We start from the raw sequence: 16572 nt of genomic DNA on the forward strand, positions 1-16572 counted from the left end.
TTGTCCTTAGTCATCTGCTATACCCAGAGAGACCAGGGTAAGTCTAATGATGGGATGCTCTTTTTTGAAGGAAGACAGTTCACCAAGTGGACGAAGCTTTAGAGAGAAAGAAGAGGGCTTTCTCTACAGAGGGAACAGGGTATGCAGAGACCTGGCAGCACTGGTTTGATGAACAGTGTTCAAAAACTTCATCCTGGGGGCAGGGCTAAGTTTCTTGGATACAAGATCCTGCTGCTCTTCAAGGCTCGACTTTAAGGATAATTCTCTTTCCATGGCATCTTTATCCCTAGTGGGACATGCCAGGCTCTCCCAAACACACTGAGTAAGCTTCCTGAAATGGAATGCTGCCGGCCCATTTGCCCTCCAAATGGGTACTCACGGCAAATCATCTCTGTTATTCTTGATTTCAAGCTGCCTGTCTCCGAACGAGTCGTCTCTATATACTGGCAAATTGCAACAGCTATGATCATAATAATAACATCACAAGAATAATCAAATGCTATTGAAACAAAATGCACCAATTTAGGCCAGGCTTCAGCTACTATAATGTGCATTTAAGTTTATGCATATTTGTGATTTATAATAAAGACAGTGCCCTTTATGATTCCCTGGAAGCTGTGATAGACTACACTCTGCAATCCAGTTTTGTTTGGCCATTTATCTCCCCTTCCCCCCATCCTCAAGCTTGAAAGGGAGGGAAACCAACCACTTGCTGCTATCTGAGCCCAAGCATACTAAGGCGAAGCTATAGCCGTGTGTGTGTGTGCATGTCAAGCTGCTTCTATCATGTCTGATGCTCTGTGACCCGATGGACTGTAGCCTACCAGGCTCCTCTGTCCATGGGATTCTCCAGGCAAGAATACTGGCGTGTGTTGCCATGCCCTCCTCCAGGAGATCTTCCTGACCCAGGAACTGAAACTGAGTCTCTTACGTCTCCTACATTGGCAGGCGGGTTCTTTACCGCTAACACCACCTGGGAAGCCCAGGTTGAAGCCATGATGAACCAGTAATTGATAATTCCATTCAGTCCACTTTCCACCAGCAGGACCAGACTGGGTCTGTGTAAATTACCTTCCCTCAGTCCCTTTATCACTTCTCTGAGGCTGGGTGGACACTATGTTCCCCATGTCAGCTGGTTTCATGCTGCCTGCTCTGGTAGCTTTCAGACTCTTGAAAGCAGACAGCCTCTGCTACTAATCTGCTCTATGGAATGAAGCAGTCTGGTTGGAATAGGGGCCAGAAGACTTTTTTTGAAGCTATATTTTCGTGTCAAGGACACTAGGTTTACTGCAATCATGTGTTTACTTGGGATGACCTGAGAAAAGCTGATGCAAGGTGGAATTAGAACTCTCCCAGCTCAGGGTAGGAGGACATGGCAACCCACTCCAGTATTCTTGTCTGGAGAATCCCATGGACAGAGGAGCCTGGCAGGCTATAGTCCATTGGATCACAAAGAGTTGGACACAACTGAAGTGACTTAGCACACACACACACACACACAGCTCAGGGACTTCCCTGGTGGTCCAGTGGTTAAGACTCTGCACTTCCAATGCAGAGGACATGAGTTCAATCCCTGGCCAGGGAACTAAGATTCCACATGCTGCATGGTGTGGCCAAAAAAAAAAAAAAAAAAAAAAAAAAAAACCTCTTTATTAATAATAATAAAAGAGAACTCTCCCAGTTCAGGCCTCCGTACAGCTAGCAGGAGGCCCCATTGCTCTTCCACACCCATTTTAAATTTCATATTCCCCAGGTAAAGTCCTCTTTCCATCTGTACAGTTACCTGGGTACTCTTCACCTAGCTGAGCACTTTTTACAGTCTGCCAGGTACAAGGATTCCTTTGATCCATGGATCTTTTCTCAATTCCATAGTGAGCTCTGAGAGAAGAGAATCATAGTTATCTCTGCTGCCCCCATCCCCACAAGTATATTAGAGGTTCAGTAAAGCCTGGGCAGCTTGTCAAAGGCAAGAAACAGTCAATCATATCTCAATAAAGCTGGGGGAGGAAAACAAATGAATATGAAGACTGATTGTACTCAGGCTATTGCAATAAAAAGATCTCAGGATCAGAATGTCTCCGCAGGGCGGGGGGTGAGGGGGGCGGTGGGGGGGGGTGGTTGCTTTGCTTCCCTTTAATGGGAAGCAAAGGAGAATAAATAAGCTACAGATAAGGTGATTTACAGTCAGGTTGTTTTGCAAGCAGGGCAAGTTTCAATCAGTTGTCAGACCAGGAAATGTTTTTCTCTGTGGTTAGCTAGTTTCAGGGGACAAACGGTTCTAACCTCAGCTGATCAATCATGAGACAAAGACCAGGAAGTTGGAGGGGCTGTGTCCAGCCTTGTCAGCAGGCTCAGACAAAGGGGGCAAGGTCTGTGCTTGGCCTTGTCACAGGTAAATAAGGCAGCCACCCACAAGTCTGGTGAGAGTCCTGGGAAAGCGTGCACTGTCGGCTTCATCTAAGCCACGTGGGGAAGGCCAATTCTTTGTGGTAAACTGACTATAGGGGTGCAAAGGTTAGGGGAACTTCTTAACTGTCACTGTTTCCAGGAGCCCAGGGCTCAGGTAAAGTTCAACATTGTCAAACTGAATGCAAGAAAACATGCAATATAGATAAATAGACAGACAGATAGGCCAGTGGTCTCTTCAAAGAAAGATTATTCCTGCTCTCTGTCCCTGACTCAGCTCGCTATTTGTGAACTACTAAACTGGAAAACAAGAGAGAGAAGACAGGAACTTCCAAATGGAAGAATTACCTTTAAGGTTACTGGACTTTAAAACTTGCAGTATAAATGTCACACTGGTAATTCTGCACCAGGTTTGAAGATGTGAGAAGCAATGAGTGTAAAGGATGCTTCTGCGTGTGTATTCAGGAAAAGATGGTGGTCACAAGGACTGTGATCCGAGGAGCTTTAGTCAAGGAAGTGATTGTCAATTAGATTTTGTTTCTTTGTTTTTTTAGCTTATTTTATTGACGTACAGTTGATGTACGTTGTTTTGTTAAATTCTGCTGTACAAAAAGTGATTCAGTTATGTTCTTTATACATGCCGTGCTAAGTGGCTTCAGTCATGTCCAACTCTTTGTGACCGTATGGACTGTAGCCCTCCAGGCGCCTCTGTCCATGGAGTGGGTTGCCGTGCCCTCTGCCTAGGATTTTCCCAACCAAGGGATCAAACCAGGGTCTCTTAAGTCTCCTGCATTGGCAGGCTGACTCTTTACCACTAGCACCACCTGGGAAGCCCCCTTTATACATATATGCATTCTTTTTTATATTGTCATTATAATTTGGTTTGATCCTTGCTTACTCAGCAGAGATCCATTACTCACCACGCCTGCAGTTTGAAGTTTCATATACAGGTTGTTTCTGTAACCACCAACCTGTACCTGAGGCTCACTGGGTTAGGGTCCCAAGGAAAGAATGCAGCTCACTCAGAAATCAAACATTCTTCCTCCTGGCACACTTTTGCCTCTGTTTCTAGCCCAGGCTTGAGAGGAGAGAGTTAGGAGACTTGAGCCAGAAGGAAAAGAGTTGTAAGCTGAGGAAGTCCTTTGAAAAGCAAGCTTTGTTTGAAGTCTGGGCAGAAGTTCTAGTTGCCTCTCCTCTTTTATTTTTAATCACTTTGTTTATTCCTAACAGTAGACAAGCAATGCTGGGAAATTTCTGTTGTTCATTGACTAAGTTCTGTCTGATTCTTTGTGACCCCATGGATTGTAGCAGGCCAGGCTCCTCTGTCTTCCACTATCTCCTGGAGGTTGCTCAAATTTATGTTCATTGAGTTGCTGATGCTATCTAGCCATCTCATCATCTGCCATTCCCCTTTTCCTTCTCCCTGCCTTCAATTTTTCCCAGCATCAGGGTCTTTTCCAATGAGTCAGCTCTTTGCATCAGGTGGCCAAAGTATTGGAGTTTCAGCTGCAGCTTCAGTCCTTCCAAAGAATATTCAGGGTTGATTTCCTTTAGGATGGACTGGTTTGATCTCCTTGCAGTCCAAAGGACTCCCAAGAGTCTTCTCTAGCACCACAATTCAGAAGCATCAGTTCTTTGGTGCTCAACTTTCTTTATCGTCCAAGTCTCACATCCATACATGACTACTAGAAAAACTATAGCTTTGACTGTACGGACCTTTGTTGGCAAAGTGATGTCTTTGCTTTTTAATACACTATCTAAGTTTGTCAGGGCTTCCCTGATGCCTCAGACAGTGAAGAATCTGCCCACAAAGCAGGAGACAAAGGAAACTCAGGTTCAGTCCCTGGATTGGGAAGATCCCCTGGAGAAGGGAATGCCAACCCACTCCAGTATTCTTGCCTGGAGAATTCCATGGACAGAGGAGCCTGGCCAAGAGAGAAATCAATCAATAAAAACAAATACAGAAATGAAAGGCATAATGGGAATAGCAGAAAGGGCTTTAAAATAATTATTACAGAAGATAGAATAACACCCTAAGTAATTTTCAATTAATCTTAAAGAATGCAGGAAAGGAGGTAAAAGAATGCTGCTGCTGCTGCTGCTGCTGCTGCTGCTGCTAAGTCGCTTCAGTCGTGTCCGACTCTGTGCGACCCCATAGACAGCAGCCCACCCTGGGATTCTCCAAGCAAGAACACTGGAGTGGGTTGCCATTTCTTTCTCCAATGCATGAAAGTGAAAAGTGAAAGTGAAGTCACTCAGTCGGTAAAAGAATAGATGGCCCAAATAGAAAACAAACAGCAAGATGCTAGACTCAAACCCAGCTGAAAATAAGTAGATCAAACACTCCAATTAAAGGGCAGAGGGTGTTTGGATAAAAGTAAAACTGGAAATAATCATGTGGGTCTACTTCTTTTTTTGTTATATTCACTATGTTTTTGTATTTTTTTAACGGTTACCAGTGATGGGGGAGGGCACTATAGGAGTAGGGGATTAAGAAGCACAAACTATTATGTATAAAATTAGCTACAAAGATATATTGTACAATACAGGGAATATAGTCAATATTTTATCATAACTATAAATGGAACATAACTCTTAAAAATTGTAAATCACTATATTGTATTCCTGTAATTTATATAATCAGATCAGATCAGTCGCTCAGTCGTGTCCGACTCTTTGCGACCCCATGAATCGCAGCACTCCAGGCCTCCCTGTCCAGCACCAACTCCCGGAGTTCACTCAAACTCATGTCCATCGAGTCAGTGATGCCATCCAGCCATCTCATCCTCTGTCGTCCCCTTCTCCTCCTGCCCCCAATCCCTCCCAGCATCAGAGTCTTTTCCAATGAGTCAACTCTTCCCATGAGGTGGCCAAAGTATTGGAGTTTCAGCTTTACCATCATTCTTTCCAAAGAAATCCCAGGGCTCATCTCCTTCAGAATGGACTGGTTGGATCTCCTTGCAGTCCAAGGGACTCTCAAGAGTCTTCAACACCACAGTTCAAAAGCATCAGTTCTTTGGCACTCAGCCTTCTTCACAGTCCAACTCTCACATCCATACATGACCACAGGAAAAACCATAGCCTTGACTAGAAAAACCTTTGTTGGCAAAGTAACGTCTCTGCTTTTGAATATGCTATCTAGGTTGGTCATAACTTTCCCTCCAAGGAGTAAGCGTCTTTTAATTTCATGGCTGCAGTCACCATCTGCAGTGATTTTGGAGCCCAGAAAAATAAAGTCTGACACTGTTTCCACTGTTTCCCCATCTATTTCCCATGAAGTGATGGGACCGGATGCCATGATCTTCGTTTTCTGAATGTTGAGCTTTAAGCCAACTTTTTCACTCTCCTCTTTCACTTTCATCAAGAAGCTTTTTGAATCAATTATACTTCAATTAAAATAAATAAAGATACAGGAGGGGGGAAAAGAAAATCAAAAAGCAACATAAAATAAAAATGTCTTCTTATAAAACTACAAAAGAATCACATGGGAAATGACAAATGTCCGGTTTAACCAACTCATCAGATTTGGAAAGGTTAGAAACAAGAGATAAGCATGGGAAGTTTGATGAAGCCAGATTATGTTGCGTCATAGAGGCCAAAAACCTATATTCGCACCTTCTGTGTGCAAATAAATAGTCTACCTTGTAAAATGAAATGACCTTCTGGGAGAACAGCTATAAAGCTGACTTACTTTCCAGAATAATTTATTTCATAAGAAAAGCAAATATTTCTCCTATCTCCTGGTTTTCCATTTCCTCGTGAGAAAACAGGGTGGCTATGGTCATGCATTTCAGCTGCCCGAGCCCCCACCTTGCATAAATAGGCCAGGTGACAAGCAAAACATTCACCTTTAAGCTACATGCTATGATCTTTCTTTTAAGGTGAAATGTACTTGGAAACTGAAGAAAACAGTAAGTCTAATCTTCCCTTGTCATTAAATCAATAAAGAAATTAAAGACATTACTCGAAACTGTAGTTCTTAAAAGACATCACTTTTTTTATTATTGTCATTATTATTATTGCTATTTCATTTTTCAGTGGCCACCAAGTATGAAGGTTTCTGAAGTTAAAGGCATAGCAAGATATAGAAAAGATATTGCTTTTGCCTGAGTTTCATGAAGCTGATATCAATCTTTTATTTCATAAACTTCAGGCTGGTTATTGCTCTAAACACGTGCTTTGGTGCATTAAATGTGGCTCTGAGAGGAATACAAATAAGAGAATTCCCAATGATACTCAGCAGGGGTGGGGGCGCTAAGGAAGAACTGACTTCCCTCCCACGCCTGGAGAATGGAATTCAAGAAAGGTCACAAAACAGCCAGACTTCGGGGATAAATCTGAGCTAAAGTGACTCAATGAACAACACAGAGGGACAGTTTTCACTGTTGTTTTTTTCCCAGTAAGAAGAGAAAGGACAAAGGATTTGATTGAGCCTCCAAAAGACGTCTGACTGTGTGGGGGCTGAAGGGGCCCAGACCTCAGAGTCAGACGATCTGGAGTTTACCCCTATCTCAGTCCCTAAATAGCCCACCCCTCTGAGACTAGTTAGATCTGTGAGATGACAGCATTTGGCAGCAGTTAATCTCTAAAAACCCTTTCTGGCTTGAAATTTTAAGGCCCTAGTACATACCTCCATGGAGCAATCGTTCATATTTGGGAAATATTTTCCAAAACACCAGTGGCCTTGATACTAATCACAGCCTTGAGAGGAATAAAGGGTTGAGCTGAGTGAACTGACGTTTAGCTAAGCTGAAGGACACACAGGTAGCTAACAGGTCTGGTCCTGGGCTGCAGGTCTCCTGGCTCCTAATCACGTGTCTCTTATCCCATCCCACACTGCCTCTCAACAAAGAGAAGATGAGTCTTATTTAAAGGGAACATTCAAGCCAAACGGGGAAACGGTGCTTTTGAGTTGCTCAGGAAGGATGGATATCGGACCAAACTGTGAAAATGGAATGGGTTTGTCCATCAGATCAGGATGAAAGGAGTTTGCCCACTTCTGGGTATTTGCACAAAAGAATTGAAAATAGGTGCTCAAATCATCTGTGAATGTCTTTAATATCAGAGGATATGAACAGGACATCTGGATAATTTCTTCTCGGACTACAGGTTAAAGGGCAAAGTCCTTAACTTCCCAAAACCCCCCAGTCTGGCCTTCTCTTGCCTCCCTAGTCTGAGCTTCACTCTCCCCTTCACGCACCTGCCTACGCGTCCCTCTGCCACACCCTTGCTCACACTAAACCCTCGGACCAAAGGTGTATCCTTTTTGTTAATCTAAACCCACCTCCATTGTTCCAAGTGTTCTCTGATTCTTCCAACTGTAAGAATTTCTCTCTTTCCCCTAAACACTTGCCTCTCTCTCCTCTACAGACTTGACTTCTCTCCTTTATTCCTGAACCTGCCTTATTTCCCCCTCTTAAATGGTACCTTCCTTTAAGGCTAGAGGAATATGGACTTTCACAGGCCATGGATTTAGGGATTCAAATCCATCTAAACTCGATCTCTGAGGTACCAGGAGCTGCTAAGTGTCATCTCAAATTGGGTAATAAACAGCTCAATATATAGTACGTGCTCAAAAAGATATGTTGAACATTATTTGATTTTTTCATTTTATTTCAAAGCCACTTCAACACTTAAACCTTGTCTTCCATCTTTATTGGTTAATTTATTTTAAAACTGGCTTTTGGAGTAATATTAGCTAATATGAAACAAATTTGTAAAATAGCTGAGAACGTCTGTGAACATTTTAGGGAATTTTCTTTTATAAAAGAAAAATAAGAACCTAAAGTCCAAGACCCAGGATCTTTCAGCCATCAACTGTGCTATCACCAGGAGAAATTCAGCTTTTTTTCTTTTTTGGCTGTGCCCAGAGTTAATTGCAGCCTGAGTTGCAATTTAGTTGAGTTTCTTGACCAGGGACTGAACCCTGAGTCCCCTGCTTTGGGAGCATGGAGTCTTAGTTGCTGGACAACCAGGGAAGTCCCAGGAGAACCTCAGCTTTGAAGATAGAATTTTTTCTATGACATATTCTTAAAGCCCTCAGATGAAAATATGCTGAACTTGAAATATTTTCATTTCATTGCTTTAAACCCGTATTCATTTAACTACCAAAACACACACCTAATCACGGCGCATATTTAAAGCCGTGAAATATTTACAACGCAATGCCTAAGGCAGATGATGTATAGTGTATTCATTCTATGCTTCAGTAAATTCTGGATACAAAGACTCAAATTGATGCTCTCAAGTGATTGTGTCAGTGCAAACAAGCTTCCCTTAAAAGACAGTTCTTCCCCACCAGAATTTGATTTCCATTCTGAAATATGGTCTTCTCTAGATACATCTTAGCTGACAAAAAAAGCTAGGCTCTAGCTCTTTCCTACGGTCATCAGAGTCCATTCTGCCTTGTGATTGAAAATCTGAACAGCTAAGACTCTTCCCATTGCTCATAACATTTAAGAGCTATCCCATCAAAGACTCTGCCTAGGTACATATTTGCTAATAAAAATTCTCCGTTGAATTTCCCAGAATTCTGAACAACCCCCCACTACTTACCCAGACCTCTTGCTAAAACTTCTCTAAGGGAAGTTTCCTAGCTGCTTCACCTTCTTGGTCTGCCTTCTCTGACCGCTAGACCAAGGTGCTCAACAGGCTGGTTCAAGGTGGCTTTATCTCCCTAATCAGTCTACAAGCCCTGTAAGAATGGGGACCTTCATCATAATTGTGTCTATAATGCTCATACATCCTGGCATCTTGCATCACTTAATGTTAGATCTATCTTGCTTTGGGATGTAACTTGTGATTTAATTAAGCACTGCATGCCCAGCCCCTACAGAGTTTAGCTTGCAACATCCCCCAGAGACGGCAAAGAGCTTGCAGCTCTGGAATGGCATCCTCGGCTGAACTGAGCATTTATATGATCACCTGGCACTCCAGTTCACTGTGTCATTCTGCCTCCTACCATCCTGGCAGGCTGAGAAAACTGAGGCTCACATGACTTTCCCAAAGTCACTCGGTCAATAATGAGGAGGATCCAGGATTTAAACCCAAGTCACTCTGACAAGCAAGCCTGTGATTGTGGTCACTAGGCCATGATGTAGGCAGATAAGGAAACAGAGACTCAGAGAGCTCTCATAGCTGGGACGGGAATTGTCCCTCCGACCAATGAGGAAACAGATCCAACTGCCCCCTGCCAGGGTCCCACCTCCTGCCAGCCAGTCCCCCATGTCCCTGCCTCTGGTCTCTGTGCAAACCCTCTGTTCTGCAGAGGCTCCTGGTTACCCACGAGGTAAGCCTTTCCCACTCTGCAGCCTCTCAGAACTCATCAGTTCTCTTGGGTGCTGCCTCAGCTGCCCGAGAGTATGTGATGGGCTTCTCTGAGAATGTTCTTAAGTCGTGTGTGTGTGTGTGGTGCACATACATGCACGCAGGTACACGTGTTCTTTCCCCAACAGCTTTCTGTCCCCTTGCAGCAGAGAGACTTGGATGGTCTTCACAGCACCAACCTTGGAGCCTGCACACAGGCCCTGCACATCGTGGCATTAAACCGCTTCTGTCCTGGACACGCCGAGGGAGACAGCAGGGCTAATGACTACAGGCAGGAGATAAGAAGACACAGGAACAGTGGCAGGTGACCTGTTGTGGATAAATTATATTCAGACAAAATGCAGAGTAAGAAGTGCAGTAGCCATCAGAGAGATTCGGAGTTCTAGAGAAAACTTCCACTTTGGGTTATAATAATAATCCGGGCAGGCTACAAGGAGAGGGTGACGTTCCTCTGGGCTTTGAAGGATGGTAGAAGTTGGGCATCTGGGAGGGTATGGGTGTCTCAGAGGCCAGCGGGGACAAATCTCTGAGGTGGGTATCACAGGGAGGATGTGAGAGAGAAAGATCAAGTCCATTGAGCTGGTTCATCTGGCACGGGCAGGGCGCAGCAGTGGAATGAAGTTGGTTAGGCAGGTGGGGTCCAGGTGGTGAAGCCAAAACAGCTACACTGGAGATTTGAGATCTAGTCTGTGGACCGTAGGAGGTTTTAGAGCGGAAGAGTGATGCAATCGGAAATGTGCTTCAGAAAATATTCAATTGCTATTCACATGGAAAAAGGACTGGAAAGGGAGGGGACTTGCAGCAGAGATACTGGTATGAATAGGTCAAGAAGAAACAAGGCTCTGGAACAATTAGGGCAGCAGCAGTGGGAAGGGAGAGGAGAGGGTTTTGGGGGGCCCCAGGAGCAGAATGGATAAGATGGAGTAAGGGAGAGGAGGGAACCATCAGGACCCCTGAGAGGCTGGGAATAGCACAGCACTGATTGGATGTTCACTAGTGGTAGGCACTCAGCGCAAGTCTCAGCCCACAGGATCCTCACTACCCGCTAGAGGGAGGCTGCCCATTTCACAGGCATGGTCACTGAGACACCAAGAGGTTGAACAATGTACCTGAGCACACTCAGCTGGTTAAACGCCGCTAGGATTCGAACTGGAACATCTGTTGCCACAGCCGACACTCTTCATAACAAGACTGGACTGAATCACAGAAATTGGGATGCTGAGAACTCAAGCAAGTTAGGGCAGGAGAGGCTGAAAAGCCAGAGAAGAACCTAGAAAGCATCAGAGAGCTGGAGGAGCCCCTGGGGAGTCCAGGCGTCGAGGGAGAAGGGAGCTTCGGGAAGCTACTTACCAAGCACTTACCTCATGCCCAGAGCCACACCAGGTACTTCAAGCACTTCCCTCTCTGAAGCCAGCAGCTGCCCTATGAAGTAGGTACAATCACTCTTATTCCTCTGATTTCTGATAAAAACACTGAAGCTCAGGGTTTGTGTATAGATGAGGTTCTGGGATTTAAAGTCACATCTGATTTTTATCAAAGCCTGAGCTCTTAATCAACACTTGGCCAAAACTGACACAAAGTTAACACAAATGAGCAAAAGAGGCCACTGTACATGACTACCAAGAGGCAGTGTGGCCAGAGAGCTCAGCACCCACGTCAGAGCGCTGCAGGGAGGGCGACACAGGGCGCTAGTCCTAACCATGCTACGAGAACGCGGGCGAGAGGGGACCGTTCCAGGCAACCTACACATGTGTTCATCTGGCTCAAAAGACGCTGGCTTTAAAAAACAAATTAATTAAACAACAAAGCAAAATGGTAGTGAGGGTGGAGTCAGTTAACAGTGAGTGGAAGAGAAATAGGGGCATGAGGAGCCGGAAAGAGTGCAGAGGGATGCAGCGTCCTCAGAAAGTCTGAAAACATTGAAAATAACTTGCGAGGCAGCAGGACCTGCCGTCTGTGACCGGGGACACTGTCCATCCTGTCCTTGTACAGGGCCCAGCATAGGCACTTCCCACGTACATACTGATTCATTAATCAGGACCAGGAAAGGGGTTGTTTGTTGGAGAGAAAAATACTGAATATATTTGTAGTCAGAAGGATACAACTCTATGGGGGGAAAGAGATAAAACATGCAAATACAAAATAATTCAATAACAATTTGATTATTATAAATTAATAATACCCTCAAGTGTATAAGTGGGCAAAGAATTTGCCTTGAAAAGGAGAAGTTTCTTCTCTTAAGAAATAAATAAAATGAAGCTGTTGTGAGCAAAGGACTTGCCAATGGAAGCAGACAGCTCTTCAGCAGGGGAATTGAAGAGCCTCGGGGTAAGGACAGCTCCCATGGTGAGGGTATCAGCAACACCCACTCCACACTTCAACCATCAACTGAGCCCCACCAGGTGAGCCTCTTCACCTTCCTTGACCCCCACCCACCACCCCAGCCAGCCAGGACCCTTCCTGCACTAGCGCAGCCTCCAGCTCCATGGTTCCTGAAAAACAAGGAATCCGGAAGCAGTGAGGGGTCCCGGAGCTAAGCTTCAAGCTGCAGACTCACTTTGGCCAGTGACTTGCTTTGTCACCCAGAATGAGTGCCTCCCTTCTCAAGGGCTCCGTTTCCTCCTCTATCAAACATGGAGGTTGAACTTGATCAGTGGATCCCAAAGAACTAAAGACTCAGGGTAGGCAATGATGAAGCATGTTTTTAACACTTAATTCCTGTATAAGGCATACGGAAAAGTACAAGTTTTATAAGTACAGAGTTCTCTGGATTTTCACAAACTGGACATGCTATGAAACCAGCATCCAGATGAGGAAGCAGAGCATCACCAGCAGCTTTAGAGTCTTTCATGCTCCCTTCCAGTTACTTACCCCCAAGCCCAGGTAACCAGATCCTGACCTCTGGCCACATAGACCAGCCTTACCTGCGTCTCCTGGAGGGAGCCTCACCTATGCTCATCCTTTCTCTATGTGACTCCTGGGGGGTGCCCTATTTTGTGCCTGGTTTCTTCCATTTAGCATCTTCCATGGTTCTGTGTGTAATAAGGATGTTTGCAACAAAACAATCCCCCGAAATGAAAAAAAAAAAAAAAAGTGAAGCCAATATCATAAGTTTTACCATGAGTTAAAATGTGTTTAATAACAGTAACTGTCCTCTATTCTGAGATGATGTTTGCATATCTATTTTGTAATAGTGTCCTGGAAGTTTGGTTGGTTTTTGTTTTGTTTAACGGTTGGTATATTGGGGTTTGTCTCTGTTTAGCAAATTCTCTCTTTAAATTATGTTGGCTTGAAATTTGACTGGGCCAGGATGGTGGGCCCTGCTGGTCTGAGCTCCAGGATTCTGGGCCCTGTGATATACTGGGCAGAGTTTCAAGTCTCAGCTTTCTGATTGGACCAGAAAGGAGAGAAGTCCTCTGATGACTGACTCTGAAAGGAGAGAAGTCCACAGATTTTCAGCTTTGCCTGGGAAGCTGCAGAACTAAAACGTCTGACTTTTCTCAAAAGGACACAGAAATCGGGGGAGGGATTTGTAGCCTCCATGTAGTGGGTCCACACAGTGACCCATAAACAACAGCTTCAAATTCTCTTTTTAAAAAAGACTGCTGTTCAGTTGATAAGTCATGTCTAATTCTTTGCAACCCCATGGACTGCAGCAAACCCAGGCCTCCCGGTCCTTCACTATCTCCTGGAGTTCACTCAAATTCATGTCAGTCCTTATAAGAACTTTGAAACAGTATGCCTCCATTTATTCCTTAGTCCTTCATGCTGTTGTTTTATATTTTAACAACTTCAGTCAGTTCAGTTCAGTTGCTCAGTCATGTCCAACTCTTTGCGACCCCATAGACTGCAGCACACCAGGCTTCCCTGTCCATCACCAACTCCCAAAGTTGATCAAACTCATGACTATTGAGTCAGTGATGCCATCCAACCATCGCATCCTGTCGTCCCCTTCTCCTCCTGCCTTCAATCTTTCCCAGCATCAGGGTCTTTTCCAATGAGTTGGCTCTTAGCATCAGGTGGCCAAAGTATTGGAGTTTCAGCTTCGCATCAGTCCTTCCAATGAATATCCAGGACTGATTTCCTTTAGGATTCACTATATAAACCATACTCTCCACAGCTTTTATACCAAGTCCATCTCCTCTAAGCAGTACATAAAGGTACCAGTTTTCAACATCTTACCAATATGTTGGAACTATCATATCTAAAATTTTATGTCAATGTAAGTGAAGTGAAGTTGCTCAGTCGTGTCTCTTTGCGATCCCATGGACTATAGCTACCAGGATCCTCAGTCCATGGAAATTTCCAGGCAAGAGTACTGGAATGGGTTGCCATTTCCTTCTCCAGGGGATCTTCCCAACCCAGGGATTGAACCAGGGTCTCCCGCATTGTAGGCAGATGCATTACCGTCTGAGCCACCAGGGAAGCCTCAGTTATGTCAATGTGGTATTTATGAAATGATATCTCATGATTATTCTTCATTTCCCAGACAAAATGTTTGAGATAGAGCATCTTTTCATTCCTGTTCAGTCCTTAAGTCGTGTCCAACTCTTTGTGACCCCATGAACTGCCGCACTCCAGACTTCCCTGTCCTTCACTATCTCCTGGAGTTTGCTCAGACTCATGTCCACTGAGTCAGTGATACTATCTAGCCATCTCATCCTCTGCCATCCCCTTCTTCTCCTGCCTTCAGTCTTCCCCAGCATCAGGATCTTTTCCAATGAGTTGGCTCTTCGCTTCAGGTGGCCTAAGTATTGGAGCTTCAGCTTCAGCATCAGTCCTTCCAATGAATATTCAGTATTGATTTCCTTTAGGATTGACCGGTTTGATTTCCTTGCAGTCCAAGGGATTCTGAAGAAAGACTAGATGAGGTTTCTTCAGGCAAGGAAAAAGTCTGTAACCCACTCACAGGACAGGACCAGAAAACAGAGCAAGAAAGCATCAATTCAAGTCTGATAGTCCTCAGCCCAGGGTTTCAGGGAAGAGGAGGATGGGCCCTGGGCTGTGTCCTCAGGCCCTCAGAGCCAAAGCAGGACTTTGAAGAGACGGCAGTGCCTTGTGACAGGTACTCAGGTTTAAAAAAAAGAAAAAGAAAAAGGACGTTGCACTGACTTCTGGGGCAGAAGGTAAGAAAATGGTCTGGGCTGCTATAAACACACCATTTGTGGTGCGGTTTGAGCCTGTCTATACCAGCATCCAGAGAAGGCAATGGCACCCCACTCCAGTACTCTTGCCTGGAAAATCCCATGGACAGAGGAGCCTGGTAGGCTGCAGTCCATGGGGTTGCTAACAGTTGGACATGACTGAGCGACTTCACTTTCACTTTTTACTTTCATGCATTGGAAAAGGAAATGGCAACCCACTCCAGTGTTCTTGCCTGGAGAATCCCAGGGACGGGGGAGCCTGGTGGGCTGCCGTCTATGGGGCCGCACAGAGTCGGACACGACTGAAGTGACTTAGCAGCAGCAGCAGCATACCAGCATCCATTCAACATGCACCCTATGGAGAAACCTCAAAAGAAAAACTCATCTCCTCCCCGCCCTGAAGGAGCCCTGGAGGCAAACGGACAAACATGAAACTAAAAAAAGTAAGAAAATCCCAGTGTTCCCAGGTCTCAAAAAATAACTGTCTGGTGAGACGATGGTGTCTGTGATGGAATCTTCCATCAGGATCGATTCAAGGAGAACTCCCTTCCCTAAATGTGTGCAGTTACAGAGGCATCTGCATCTCCCCACCCCTACCATCATGGTCCAACCCATTAGCTCTAATTTTACCCACCTGGTCACTGTTAGGTTTTAACATAATTGTTAAATCAGCACAGATACAAAACACGTGAAAGAAATTTGAGGCCTAATAAACAATGACAAACACCCTGTAACCACAGCCCTGTGTGACTCTATTTCTTCTTCTCCAAAATGTTGCTCCAAAAGCTAATGACAATCTCATATATTTTCTACTGTGTGACTGGATCATGCGCTTGACTACTAAAGATTTCATTTTCCTTTAAGGTAGAATAATTTTTCTGATGGTTATTTTGGGGTTCTCGAGTCCATCGAGCACCCCTTCATAATTTCCTTCAGTGCCCTTCTGCACAGCTGCTGACAACACACTGGGTCCCCTGCACTGACTCAGTTTAAGAAGGTGAAACATTCAGGACGTGGATGATGGTTGACAGTTGCCCAACAATGTGAATATACTTAGTGCCACTGAAATGTACAGTTAAATATGCTTAAAACTGTTTTATATGACTTTTACTACAATTAAAAAAAATTTTTTTTTAAGTTTGTGGGGATACATGTCCCATATACTTGGTATAAATCTCATCCACGAGTTTTAGTGTGCTATCCCGGCTTCTCTGTGTTTTTAGGGAATGATTTGAAGAGATTCAAAACCTCTGACACAACAGCCATCACCTTGCCAGAATCTGAATCTTTGTTTTCAAATTCTGATCCTATGAGCTTCTCATTCTTTGCACGCCATCTGCTTTCAGGAACCAGCCACCACAGTACTGGCATTAAAATTGCCAAGCACCCTTCCTGTCTTCTCCCAGCCCTCTGACTGCCCGCTTCTGTCTCTCCCTAGAAGCCAGCAGGGCTCAAGCTGAAAGGTGTCTCCAAAGGCAGCCTGTGAGTCTTTGTGTCATTGATGGTATAAATCCCCAGCTGCCAGGAAAAACCAAGGGCAAGCCCTCCCTCACAGCTTGTGAGTACGTGAATACCTGCTCCAACCTGACGATAAATGGTTGTTATTGCGGGGTGGCTAAATGCTGGCACCGGCCTTTAGGCTGGATAGGTGCTGAGAGTGAGGATGGTGGGGCGGGCCCCTCTCACAGCATAAGCA

At 44.7% G+C, this 16572-nt stretch overlaps 1 long non-coding RNA gene and 1 other non-coding gene across 2 annotated transcripts; one reads left to right on the forward strand and one right to left on the reverse strand.

Annotated features, from left to right (window-relative positions):
• Positions 1-1512: 1512 nt before the first annotated feature.
• Positions 1513-1585, forward strand: TRNAG-UCC (transfer RNA glycine (anticodon UCC)). Its single transcript has one exon. It is a non-coding gene; the product is annotated as a tRNA-Gly (tRNA).
• An 8516-nt stretch (positions 1586-10101) lies between these two features.
• On the reverse strand, positions 10102-11231 carry LOC129636667 (uncharacterized). The gene is made up of 3 exons (XR_008707068.1): positions 11094-11231; positions 10842-10928; positions 10102-10419 (listed from the first exon to the last, which is right to left on the reverse strand). It is a non-coding gene; the product is annotated as an uncharacterized LOC129636667 (long non-coding RNA).
• Between the last annotated feature and the right edge of the window lie 5341 nt (positions 11232-16572).

Source organism: Bubalus kerabau, chromosome 22, assembly GCF_029407905.1.
Source record: "Bubalus kerabau isolate K-KA32 ecotype Philippines breed swamp buffalo chromosome 22, PCC_UOA_SB_1v2, whole genome shotgun sequence".
Classification (NCBI taxonomy): domain Eukaryota; kingdom Metazoa; phylum Chordata; class Mammalia; order Artiodactyla; family Bovidae; genus Bubalus; species Bubalus kerabau.